This window comes from Mastomys coucha, unplaced genomic scaffold (assembly GCF_008632895.1).
Source record: "Mastomys coucha isolate ucsf_1 unplaced genomic scaffold, UCSF_Mcou_1 pScaffold13, whole genome shotgun sequence".
Taxonomy (NCBI): domain Eukaryota; kingdom Metazoa; phylum Chordata; class Mammalia; order Rodentia; family Muridae; genus Mastomys; species Mastomys coucha.
The window spans coordinates 19,733,223-19,745,721 of record NW_022196895.1 but is presented as its reverse complement, the minus strand read 5'-3'; the positions used below and the strand labels follow the sequence as shown (position 1 = coordinate 19,745,721).

Genomic DNA, 12,499 nt, shown 5'->3' with positions numbered 1-12,499 from the left:
TTGGTCCTTTCTCTAATTCCTTCACTGGGGACCCTGTACTCAGATCGATGAATGGCTATGAGCCTCTACATCTGTGTTAGCCAGATACTGTCAGAGCCTCTTAGGAGATGGCTATATTTAGGCTGGCTTGCCCTTCCTTCAGTCTCTGCTCCATAGTTAATCTCTGCAACTCCTTCCGTGGGTATTTGGTTCCCCCTTTTAAGAAGGAATGAAATGTCCACCTTTTGGTCTTCCTTCTTCTTAATTCTTGTCCTGAACACTCATTTAACTCATCACAAGTCCCTTATGAAACAAACGGGCTTTACATAGTTTTCTCTTTCCAAGAGCTCTTTGTTTTTGTTCCTAACCTCACGATCTTCTCTCTAGCCCAGGGTCATAAAGGCCGTTGTTAACTCTAGGAATGGAATAATGGGCCACAATTAACCATCTTGTCAGTATGCTGAGGTGACATGCATGTACTTTAATAGGCATACCTTGGAGACAAAGAGTTTTCAGGATTACAAATGCAGGGAGGGGCATAGCGACCTGGCAGGAGCTGAGTTTGAGTTGTCCTTGCTCAAATTCAGTCCTCTGGTTGTTGATTGCATGGCCCTAAGCCATTTAACCTCTGCAAACTCAGTATCCCCAAATCAATGTAGGATGACATATCTAATGGGCTTGAGCTGAGGACTAAATGACTAACCTGTGGGAAGTACCCAGTGCTCTGTGTTGGCTATGTAGTAACTGTAGCTTTTAATAAATGTTTCAGTAAAGTTGTTCGACCCTGGCAATGTCTATACTCTGAACACTTCAAAACACAGTAGAATATTTATCAGCAGTCCAGCCTATGTCATTTAAATGCTTATAGACTTTCTGTCCTTAAGTTCAACAATAAAAACATGAACGATATTGCCTAATATTTCCTGAGGTGGGACTGGATGAAGTCTATATGTCCTACTTGGAGCAGAGAGGGAAGATCTCTGAACAGCACCAAGAACTAGTTCTCTCTCTCTGTGTGTGTGTCAGAGTTCACACAAATATTTTTTGTTATGAATAGGCAAGGCTGTATAACTATTTCATAAAAATCAAATAATTCTTTCCTGCAGACAGGAGGGAGATTCATTAGATTCATGAAGTAAACAAATCCCCTGAGCCTGAGGAAGTTTGTAAAACCTTTAAGACTTGCAAAGCCCCCCTCTAAGGTTATATACATGCAGTGACAATTGCTGCTGGGAGGTGACTCTTCGACTGGTTGAGACACCTGGAAGTTGTGTGTGGTGGGCCAGAGATCCTGCTTTCATGAATTGTTGCTTATGCTTGGGTAGGTTTTGCAGGAGGCACTCACCTTTCGGACAAACATGATCCTTTAAGTAAATCTTCATTCTCCCAGAAATAATCCTGGTCAATTTACTGCTTCATTCTGGTAGACTGGAGAGGAAGCCTAGTTTTGTTTTGTTATGTGTGACCTAGCTTGGAGTCAAGAATGCTTGTTCACATTGCGCAGGCAAATTCATAGATTGAGGAGCAGCTATATAATGTTTCTGAGAAGTAAAGGTCTGGCTTCTCTTCCAATCTCCTCATGCCTGTGCTGGGGAAGGGAAACCTTTTGAGGTCACAGGAAGACTGAGGGTTGAATTCTGTCCCTGTGCTGAGATTTCCTTGATATGCTATTTTCCCTCTAGAAAATGAATGGTCACTTAGTTTCAGCTCAGTAGTAGATTTGCTACTGTTTCCATAAAATTACAACACTCTCAACCTTTATAATGTAAAACATCTAAAGAAGACATGGCATTCCCTCCTGGGGCTTTGACAGCTTTAGTCCTCTTTATGGGATTAAATATCCTAGATGGAGAATAATGGCCATGGCTTTCTCTTAACCCCACAATCACTCTTAGATGTGTACAGCTGCTCTCCTGTTAAGTCACCTTTCTCCTTCAGGTTTTACTTGGTTCCACACTGCCTTTGAAAGCAACAGCTTTTTAATACAAAGCATTTAGACAGGGTAGAATAATCACTTTACTACCATGGATATTCTTTTAAAATCTCTACCAGATCAGATCTCTATCACATCATATAGGATATTATGGTAAGTGGTCTCAATTTTATGATTTGATGAGCTACTCCTGAGGAAGCCACTGCTTCTCCTGCTGTTACAAACACCTGGCATGGCTGAGTGTAGATGTAGGGCTAAGGTTACATGGATATAAAGAAGGTCAGTGTCTGAATTATCCACCCATGCATTGCAGACCCTGATATACTTGCACTGGTTACCTGGCAACCATAGATGATTGCAGATTGTATACATTAAGCATGGCCTCTGCGTGCAGCTATGAAAGGATTCTGCATATTTTTACGAGGAGGCAATCTAGAGCTGTCTAGACTAGCATTAAGAACACCAAAATCTGAAGGCCTTCATATCCTTCAGGAGCCCTCCATGCTTGCAGGTTACACACTAGCCTTTGAACCCGAGGATGTAGAAGTCCTTTCTACAATAAGGAAGAGTTCCTATACAGAGCTGTTACAGGAAGACTTACGCTCTCAGTTTTAGGTACCTTACTCATGTACCACAAGAAAAGACAGTGGAATATGGGAGTGGGTGGAAAGCTTTTGTATTAGGGTGTTTTAAACATTATACGTAATGTCAGAAAACCTTTGCTGAGGAAGCTTTCATGGGAAAAGAGAGTACAAGGGTGGTGGGAATGTACCAGGGATTCAAGGGTTGTTATACCGTGTCTTGAATGTAGAGGCACCTTCAGCATAAAGTCTATGGCCTGAATGCAGCTAGATGTGTTGCACGATAGAACACAACCTCAATCTCTGAGCTCACGAGAAGCCCATTCGTTCAGTCTGGATGAGAAGAATGTGACCTTGTGTCAACTGGGCTGATACTTTGCTCCTCCAAATGGACGCTTTATGGATGTTACAACTCTGCGAAGAATTTCAAATTCAGATCAGAAGCCATGTGACTCCAATGTTACTTACATACTAAGAAGACATGGGATAATCAGAAAACCGTTTTATAGGAAAAAAGAGAGCCATCCTACTCACTTATGGAAATGAACTGAGAAAGATTCTGCAACTATTAATCTGAGAAATCTGAAAGCAAACAGTCAAATCTGTTAGCTCCTTGTTAGAAGAAAATTGTCAGAAATCCCCAGAACTGAGAATTGTACTACACACATGCTCGATTCACTTGAGACAATCTGAAGTTCAGAACACATTCATGTGTTCATTTGAGACTCATTTATTTTTATTTTGTATGAGTGTTTTGCCTGGGTACATTTCTGGGCAGCATGTGGGTGACTGGTGCCCAGTGAGGCCAGAAGAGGACCAGAACTGGAATTTCAGATTGTTAGTTTTCATGCTGGTGCTGGAATTGAACCTGTGTTCTCTACAAGAGTAGCCAGTCATGCTTATTTTTCTTTTAGACCCATTGGGAAAACTGATTTACAGTGAGAGTTTGTTATGGAAGAATTTGTCCTTTGTAAGTTACCTGATTGACTGGACCCTAAGTTATTACACTGGAACAGATAAAACAACAGCAGCTAATTGGAAGGATCATCATGAAAATTAAAAGTCATGAGGTGCACGGAACATCTGCTTCGGCCTTGGCAGATGGGCACCGTCTGGGAGGTCTCGCTCACAGATTGGAGCTCTCCCCTTCCTTTATGGGAGCTAGATAAGGCTTTTTAATTGACTACTTCGGGAACACACAACTCATCTCCAATGAACTAGGATGCAAGGTTCACTCACATTGAACTTCGCACAAGAATGTCACAGGAACTGAAAATATCTGGGGCATTTATCTTTTATGAAACACCGAGAAGAAAGACAGATAATATGAAAAATTAGAAGATGATTCTGTGAATAACTTGAAGAAGGTTGCTTTTCTTTCTGTGGCCTACACTAGGCTCAGATCTGCTAATGATGGCTGCAGAGGCTTGTAAATCATAGACAAGACCACCAACTGTTGGCCTCAACAATCTCTGCGAAAGAGTAGCAGCCACAGCTCTACAGGATCGTGATATTGCTGAAGAATGCATTTAAGTGAAGGGACATTTTGAGAGAAGTCTGGATGGCAGAAGAGTCTAGGCAGGAGAACCCATGTATGTAAGAACAAAACCATGAAGAGCACAGTCTAGGAAAGTAGATGATCTTGTCCAAGCAATGGTCAACAATTAGGGAACAAAGGTCAAGACTCTCGAAAAAAATCTACTATGCTTACATAACGGAATCGAAGGACACAGAACATAGATTGTAGTCGATGGAGCAGTTGAGAGTGCCCATGAGGAGGAAGGCAGTAGTCAGCAAGGGTGCCTTGATCATATCATTTGCTATGTGTTAGCTATTAATTATGTACCAGGAGTGGTGTTCTGTTGTTTCACGGATATGATTTTCTAGCAGCTAAAATGAAATGAATGCATTGATTTAGGCACAGAAGTTTAAACACTTGGTCAAAATTTCACATTTTTAAGTGGAATAAAAGTAGAAATGATGTTTTTGAAATATTAACTTAAAAGTAAAGCACTGAAAAATGGAAACGATTAGACCTGAATGTACATTAGAAAACTGGTTTGGTAGTTTTAAAAGAAAATGGGAGAAAAGACATCAAAAACGGAATTTGTGCTTAATCATAAAAACTTAAGATGCAGGAGTGATTTCTTGATATTGGTGTAAAATGCTATCATTTAAAAGTCATAAACACACTGCTTCTGTGGTTTAAAACTATATATGGGTTATATCACAGAAGAGGAAGTGAAATGTACAAAGTATATAGGCTTAGAAGCCAGAATATGTGGGTTTGAATGTTCACATACAACTTACTGAGACCTGGCTAGGTTGTTAAGGTTTTCTGGGACCCAGTATTCTCAAATTTAGCAAAGTTTACAAGAGTGTCTGTAATATGAGGTGATTAAGGATGAACTTGATGAGAAGCACCTAAGGAAATGTTCAACATCCTTAGTCATCTGGGAAATACAAATTAAAATAACCCTGAGATTCCAACTCGTACCAGTCAGAAGGGTTAAGATCAAAAACTCAGGTGACAGCAGATGCTGCGAGGATGTGGAGAAAGAGGAACACTCCTCCATTGCTAGTGGGATTGCAAGCTGGTACAACCACTCTGGAAATCAATCTGGCAGTTCCTCAGAAAATTGGATATAGTACTACCTGAGGACCCAGCTATACCACTACCGGACATATACCCAGAAGATGCTCCAACATATAATAAGGACACATGCTCCACTATATTCATAGCAGCCTTATTTATGATAGCCAGGAACTGGAAAGAACCCAGGTGTCCCTCAACAGAGGTATGGATGGAGAAAATGTGGTATATTTACACAATGGACTATTACTCAGCTATCAAACACAACGACTTCATGAAATTCACAGGCAAATGGATGGATCTAGAAAATATCATCCTGAGTGAGGTAACTCAGTCACAAAAGACACGCATCTTATGTATTCACTGATGAGTGGGTATTAGGCAAAAAGCATGGAATACCCATGTTACAACTCGTTTACCACATGGAGCTCAAGAGGAAGGAAGACCAAAGAGTGGATGCTTCAGTCCTACTTAGAAGGAGGAACAATATAATCAAGAGAAGTAGTGGGTGGGAGTGACTTGGGAGGAAGAGAAGAGAGGAAAAAGAGGGGCAGAATCAGGTATGGGAGGAGATGGAGGAGATGCACAGAGGGTTGGGAAATTGAACAGAGGTGTGTAGCAATGGGGGATGGGGAACTGGGGGTAGCAAGCAGAAAGTCCCAGATGCCATGAAAGCAAGAACCTCTCAGGACCCCACAGGGATGACATTAGCTGAAATATCCCACAAAGAGGGGAAGAACCTGTCAAGACCATATCTAGAGGTCATAGCTCCCGTTGAGGGATGGGGCCACATATCCATCTCCAAAATTTTAGCCCAGAATTGCTCCTGTCTAAAGGAAATACAGGGACAAAGAGTGGAGCAGAGACTGAAAAAAAAAGGCCATCCAGAGACTGCCCCACCTGGGGATTCATCCCACATTTATACACCAAACCCAGACACTACTGCAGATGCCAATAAGTGTTTGCTGATAGGAGCCTGATACAGCTGCCTCCTGAGAGGCTCTGCCAGATCCTGACCAACAGAGATGAGGAGGCTTGCAGCCAACCATCGGACTGAGCATAGGAACCCCAATGGAGGAGTTAGGGGAAGGACTGAAGGAGCTGAAGGGGCCTTACCTGGTATCAATGGGAGAAAAGGCCCTTGGTCCTGTAAAGGCTTGATGCCTCAATGTAGAGGAATGCTAGGGCAGTAAGGTGGGAGTGGGTAGGTTGATGGGGGAAGCAGGGTAATGTGGGATGGGATGGGGGGGTTGCAGAGGGGAAACCAGGAAAGGGGATAACATTTAAAATGCAAATAAAAGAAAAGGAAAGAAAGATGAAGTTGAATATAGGAGATGTATTGTCCAGCACTACTTGGTCATCTTCGCCAACCATCTGATACTTATCCAGAAACTACCTATAGTGTGCTACCTTCTATAGTGTAAACCCTATGCTAGTTTATAGGGTTACAAATATAGATAAAAGATGATTTCTACATTGAATGTCACCTACACGCTTAAAGATCATACTTTTTGATTCAACATCATTACATTATAGACTGTACCATTTTTATAACATTTCCCTGATTTGCTTTTGGAAACAACGGTTTCAAATTTACATCAAAATTTGTTCCTCAGTCTAAAAACTAGCACCTTTATCTTCCCTACTCCTCTCATCCAATGACATCAAGACCATCTGGTTGGCCCAAGTGGTCTTTGTTGATGGGTGTTTCCCACTCTAGGGAACTTGATGAAGTCAGTGAGGACATTTTTGTAGCCTTCTCTCATGTATGAGTACCAATCATTCCAAAGCCAAGTACCTACACCGTTGCCCAACTGTGTCTCCCTGGCCAATTCTTTAGACTTATGTATTATGTAGCATATTTTATTAGTGAACATGCTTTCTTTCTCTATCGATTTTTAAAAAATAACTATAAAAAAATCTCGTTTCTATAACCTGGAGATAAATGTTTGTGATTTATACAGTTTCCAGTATGGTACCAAACCAAAGAAAAGATTTGTTTTGGGAATATCAGTTATGTACCGCCTTTTAAGCTATAAAAACTACTCAGCCCTGTGCCTTTCAGCTCTAGGAGTACAAGAGGGTCCAAGCACTTCTGTTCTGTCCATGAGGACATTGTCTGAAAGGATTCTAAATTAGAGAGTTCAGAGTCAACATTAACATTGGTTGAATAGATGAAAAATATTGGTAGAAGGGACAGTGTGTCCTTTTGAGGATAACCACAGTACATTAAAATGGAGAGATGGGCAGTTGTGATAGCCTCTGAGATAAGGCAGAAAAGAAAATGTCTACATAAATAAATGAGAAGGAAATGAGAACAGCAGGGCCCTTCCATTTAACAAACGAAGTCAGGCACTGGAATGATCAAGTAAGCAGACGTTTTAATACCAGAAGAGCCTGTGAGAAGGGCTAGGCTGGCAGACAGAGCAAAAGATTTGCCTTTTAAGTAACACAGACACTGGCCTCCTGACCATTTGGTTTTCAACGTATTCAGTATTTATTATAGGAAATGTGAAATGTTCAGATGATAAAAAAAATTAAGGTGAAAATCTGGGAATAAGCAATCATGAAACTAACTCTAGATGAGGCTGTGTCCACAACGATGTTCCTAGATCAAACATGGCGGTGCTGATGATAACCAAACATTAAATAAACAAAATCTTATTTAGAGTATTCTTAAGAATTTAAGACAACCTTTCCATTAGTTTGGAATGAAAAATGGGAAAGACAATAACATTTCTTTTTAATAGCAACAAATTCATGCAATATTGTATACCTAGGAATACGGTTTTTAGATATAGGAAGTTGTTTTTCGTCATTGTTTCTACACGCTACTCTTCAAGACAAGAGAAACACAGCTTAGAAAAGATCTATAAAAATATAAAATGTACAAAGAATTTATAAGACAGAATAATTAGAATATAAACAACCCAACTCAAAAGTGGTTTAGAGATCCAAATGGCTATCTCATGAAGACAACATACAGTGGGTAAGGGGGCACATGTAAGGATACTCAATGCCCATCAGATGTTAGAGAGCTGCTAATTAAGACTCAAGCTACACATCCACTGGAATGACTAAGGTTCATACCAATGATAGTAACAAGTGCTCTTGAGAGAAGGAGGCAGCAGGCTATCTGCTGATTGCTGGTAGAGATGCAAGGTGGTAACGGCCTCTTACTATGCTAAACACATGCTCTTGCAGTCCGTTCATTTTGTTCCTTGGTATTTACCCAATTGAAATGAAATGCCACGGTCACACAAAAGCTTGCACAGAGATGTTTACATCGGCTTTATTTGTAGTTGTGAATAGGCACATACAATGTGGTCCCTCTAAGGCGTGAAGTATGACTCAGGCTGAAACTGAAACCGGGCATGAATGGACCGGAAGAAACATAGATGCCCATCACTGAGTGAAGCAGGGCAGTCTGAAAAGGCTGTACACCTTATAATTCTAACATGACAATCCCGAAACTGCAAAACTCTGGGTCTACTAAAACTATCAGTGGGTCTGGTATGCAGGGAAGATTTTTAGGGCAGTGAAACGAAGTGATCCAGCAATGGTGGATCATGTTCCATGTTCCTGTCAAAAAGTTCAAATGTTCACTAATGCACAGAATGAACTGTTGTGGTGAGTCAATGTACATGGATTGGTTTTTAATTAGTTAATTTATATATCCACCTTACATCCCAATATTAGCCCCCCTCTATTCCCAGTGATTGATTGCTGGGGTGGTGGGTGTTGATATCTGAGGAGGCCACAAGTGGGAGTAGGCAGGATATAGGAAAAGCTTGTTACCTCTTCCTCAGTGTTGATGGAAAGCAAAAATTGGTATAAAATAGACATTATTTTCATTTTTAAAGGAATGATTTATAACCATAGCACACAGTGTACGATTCTATTGATGAACAAACAAGACTGGCCAGCAGCGATGTAAACTAGGATTTAGTTTCTGCTGAGAGAACAGGGACTGGAAGAGTTGTCCTTCTCAGGATATTGGTGATCTTCTATCTCTTGATTGATAGCAAGCACCTTGTGAGTTTTTATAACAGACCATGCTACTGCTGTCATTTTGTGTCTTTAATATATGTATCTCAATGTCTTAATTCAAAGCATGCAAAAGTGAAGAGAAAAACAAAACTACAAAGTATTCTTGGGAGTCATTTGTTTTCTTGGGAAAGCAAGTTATCTCTCTTAAATTTATACAAGAAAATAATAAAACATAGATGGATTAGTTGTAACGTATTCAAAAAGGAAAAAAACCAAGTATTTAAAAGGGAATTCAATCCTGTGGGATAGTACAGAAAAGAAAGACGATTTGGGAAACTAAGCTGGCATCGCTGGGATTCTCTACTGTTGTGCAGAGACATCACGACCGAGGCAATTTATAAAAGAAAGCATGTGATTTAGGATCTCATGGTTCCAGAAGGTTAGAGTCTATGACCATGGTAGAAAACATGACAGCAGGCAGCCAGACATGTTGCTGGGGCAATAGCTGAGAACCTATATGTTGAGACAACCAAGAAGCCAAGAGAGAAACTGGGATGGTGTGGGGCCTTGAACTTTCAAGCTTGCCTCATGTGACAGTGACACACCCCCTCCAATGAGGCCACACTTCTTAATCCTTCCCAGCCAGTCTCATCAAGTAGGGACTAAACACTTAAATCTATGAGTTTTGGGGCCATTCCCAGTCAAACTACCATAGCTGGGGACTGTGAAGCAACTTCAAGATGCACAGTAGTAGTAAGAAGCCATAGGCACTGGCATTCAGACTTCTTAAGGACAAAGGAAGAGTCACCGAGTGTCAGAGTTAAAAGTCACTTGGGGAAGCTGGTGGCAATGATGAATAAAATATGGCCCAAGGGGCATCAGTCCCTAATGTAGATAGTCCCAGATAAAACCAGTAATGGCCCTGCAGATAAAGATGGACACGGCCAAACACAAAAGCAGAATAAAGAGCCCAGAAACACAGTTCTCATTTTTATTTTCTTTTCTAGAATAATGGCTACATGAGGCAAATTGATTTACTAAGATTTCTGAAATGGACTCAGTTTAGCTCTTGGAAATTATAGCGAACAAATCCCTTGAAAATAAAGGGAATCACTATTTTAGTTCTACAATCAATCCCAGTAAAGAAAATTTATACACACTTAAGACTAAGAGAGAATCTCTTGTTCTCATTTTGAAATTAATCAAAATAACAAAGGGTATCTTGGCATCTAAAAGCAGTCATTTTAGCGCACATGCAATTTTGATCTTTTATTTCATTTATGTAAAGTGGATGATGAATCTAAATCTGAATTTTCACTAAAGTTGTTTTCAGACATGTCATAATGACACTTATATTTTTACTACTTATATTATATTTTTACTACTTTAAACTGATTTTTACTACTTTAAACTGATTCAACAGTTTCCACTTGCATAACTTTTAATGTGGAAAGGAAGCTTGGGGGCCTATCAGATTAGACCTGGTAGGTAACAGCTGCTCTCTCAGTTGCCTTGTTTAGCTAAGAACTGAACACAACTCTATTCTGATGTTCTGGACATGGCCATTCTTTAAAGTAGAGAATAAAGTAAGTAATACTACTTTGAAAGCTGGTCTTAGGCTGAAGTGGGAATTCTCAAATGACTGCCACTCAACTTTTTGATTCTCCTCTGTCCTGACTAAGAGTAACAACAGCACATTTCAGGAACACTCTATATACTAACTTGCTATCACTCTCTTTTGTAGCATTGAAGGGTAATTACATTTGATAATTCAACACTGATTTGTTTATTTATTTTATACTTAGGCAAAATAAACCTTTAGGGTGTGTGTGTGTGTGTGTGTGTGTGTGTGTGTTTCATTGCATGTAGCACTGTAAAATTTAGTGTACCTGACCTTAATTTCTCCATACTTCTAATTTAGATATTATAAAATCCCTCAACAGGAAGCTTCTAAAATTACTTCCCTCACACACTGACTTGCTAGGAAGCCAATCCAACTGTCATCTACTGCCCTTTAGGTTTGTGTCATTATGACCTGGTTATCTGTTACTTCATCCTGACTTAATACTCCAATATTAAATATATTTTCTATATCTAAAAGTTTTAGATAGCTTTTAGAATAGAATAAAGCATCATGGGTTTTTGTTCCCAACATAAGCCATCTCCTGCATAAATTCGGTCAGATAGTTTCTGTTAATAGAAAGAAAGCAAAAAGTGAAGAAATAAAGCCTTCAGTTGGGAACTCCCTGAATGTACAATTAAATGAAATCTATTGATACTCTTTAACCCCATTCTTATGCAAAGAGGAAAAGCACATTTTGGAAGATTAGATTAATATCTTTGTCTTAAGCACTCACCTAAAATTCAATGAAGAAACAGCATGGACTTTCTAGAACCATCTATTTTGTTTTCTTTGAAATATCAGTTGATTGTGGCATTTGAAGACTTCTCAAGTGCTTTCAGGGTCTTGTAAATCCTATTTATCTGTAATGAAAAAGCACACCTATATTGAGTCATTTACATTAACATGCTTATTATAGAAACAGAGGCCTTGAGTGGAAGTTCTAGAGTATACAGCCCCTTACAAGCCCTCCTAGACTATTAGCAACTTGGAATACACTATTCAGAAGCTCAGCTTTCATTTACCCCAAGACAAATGAACTTTTATTCTAGAAGATCATTGACAGAGGAAGATGGCGAGGCCTGAAGGCATGAAGTCACCATCCAGGATGAAGCAGCTGGTTAGCAACAACCGCGAGTTCTTAATATAGCCCTTTATTTTCAGTTGATTAAGAATGAGAAATGAGAGAACATGAATTCTTCTGTTTTCTGAATAGGCAATTTTCTAGAATATTGCACCATCATAATTTCAACTAAAGCCAAGGAAATTACGGCGAGGTCAGATGTCTCAGAATAACATGTTCTCTGAGAGCGTAAACTACAGCAGTTTTAAATAGATATACCACAGAAGCTGATGACAGCAAAGGGAGCCTAAAGTTATTTAACAATCCATATGGTTATTGTAATATAGAATAATCACACATAAATAGTAAATAGTTCATGTTTCTGAAACGCGAGTGTTTTTCAAAGATTTTTCTTGCTGAGAGAATTTACAGGTTAGAGTTAAGAGAAAGGGGCATCCAATGTCTAAGGTCCTTGGATCCTTGCCCTGGGAGTGAGCCAGCTACACTATGTGCGTCTCCATCAATATCTCTTTTCCAACATTCTTCTCCACTTCATTTCCAGCATCACTTTCTTCTCCCTTTGCATGACTAACAATATTATTCTAGGTGCCTGATGATTGGAGTAGCAGAAACCTAAAGCTCTGCAAACCATGTATTAAGATAAAGCAGGTTAGTGAAGAGAGCTGCAGACAGTGTCTAAGAGTGGGGATGGAAAGGGAAGGGAAGGGAAGGGAAGGGA

General features: G+C 39.8%; 1 protein-coding gene across 21 annotated transcripts in view; it reads right to left on the bottom strand.

Annotated features, from left to right (window-relative positions):
• Dtna (dystrobrevin alpha) overlaps positions 1 to 12,499 on the bottom strand; it is a 342,328-nt gene that overhangs the window by 170,657 nt on the left and 159,172 nt on the right. For all 21 annotated transcript variants that reach the window (XM_031365098.1, XM_031365100.1, XM_031365094.1 and 18 more), the window contains exon 2: positions 11,434 to 11,560. The gene's annotated coding sequence lies outside the window, so the exon portion shown is untranslated. The remainder of the gene's footprint in view (positions 1 to 11,433; positions 11,561 to 12,499) is intronic.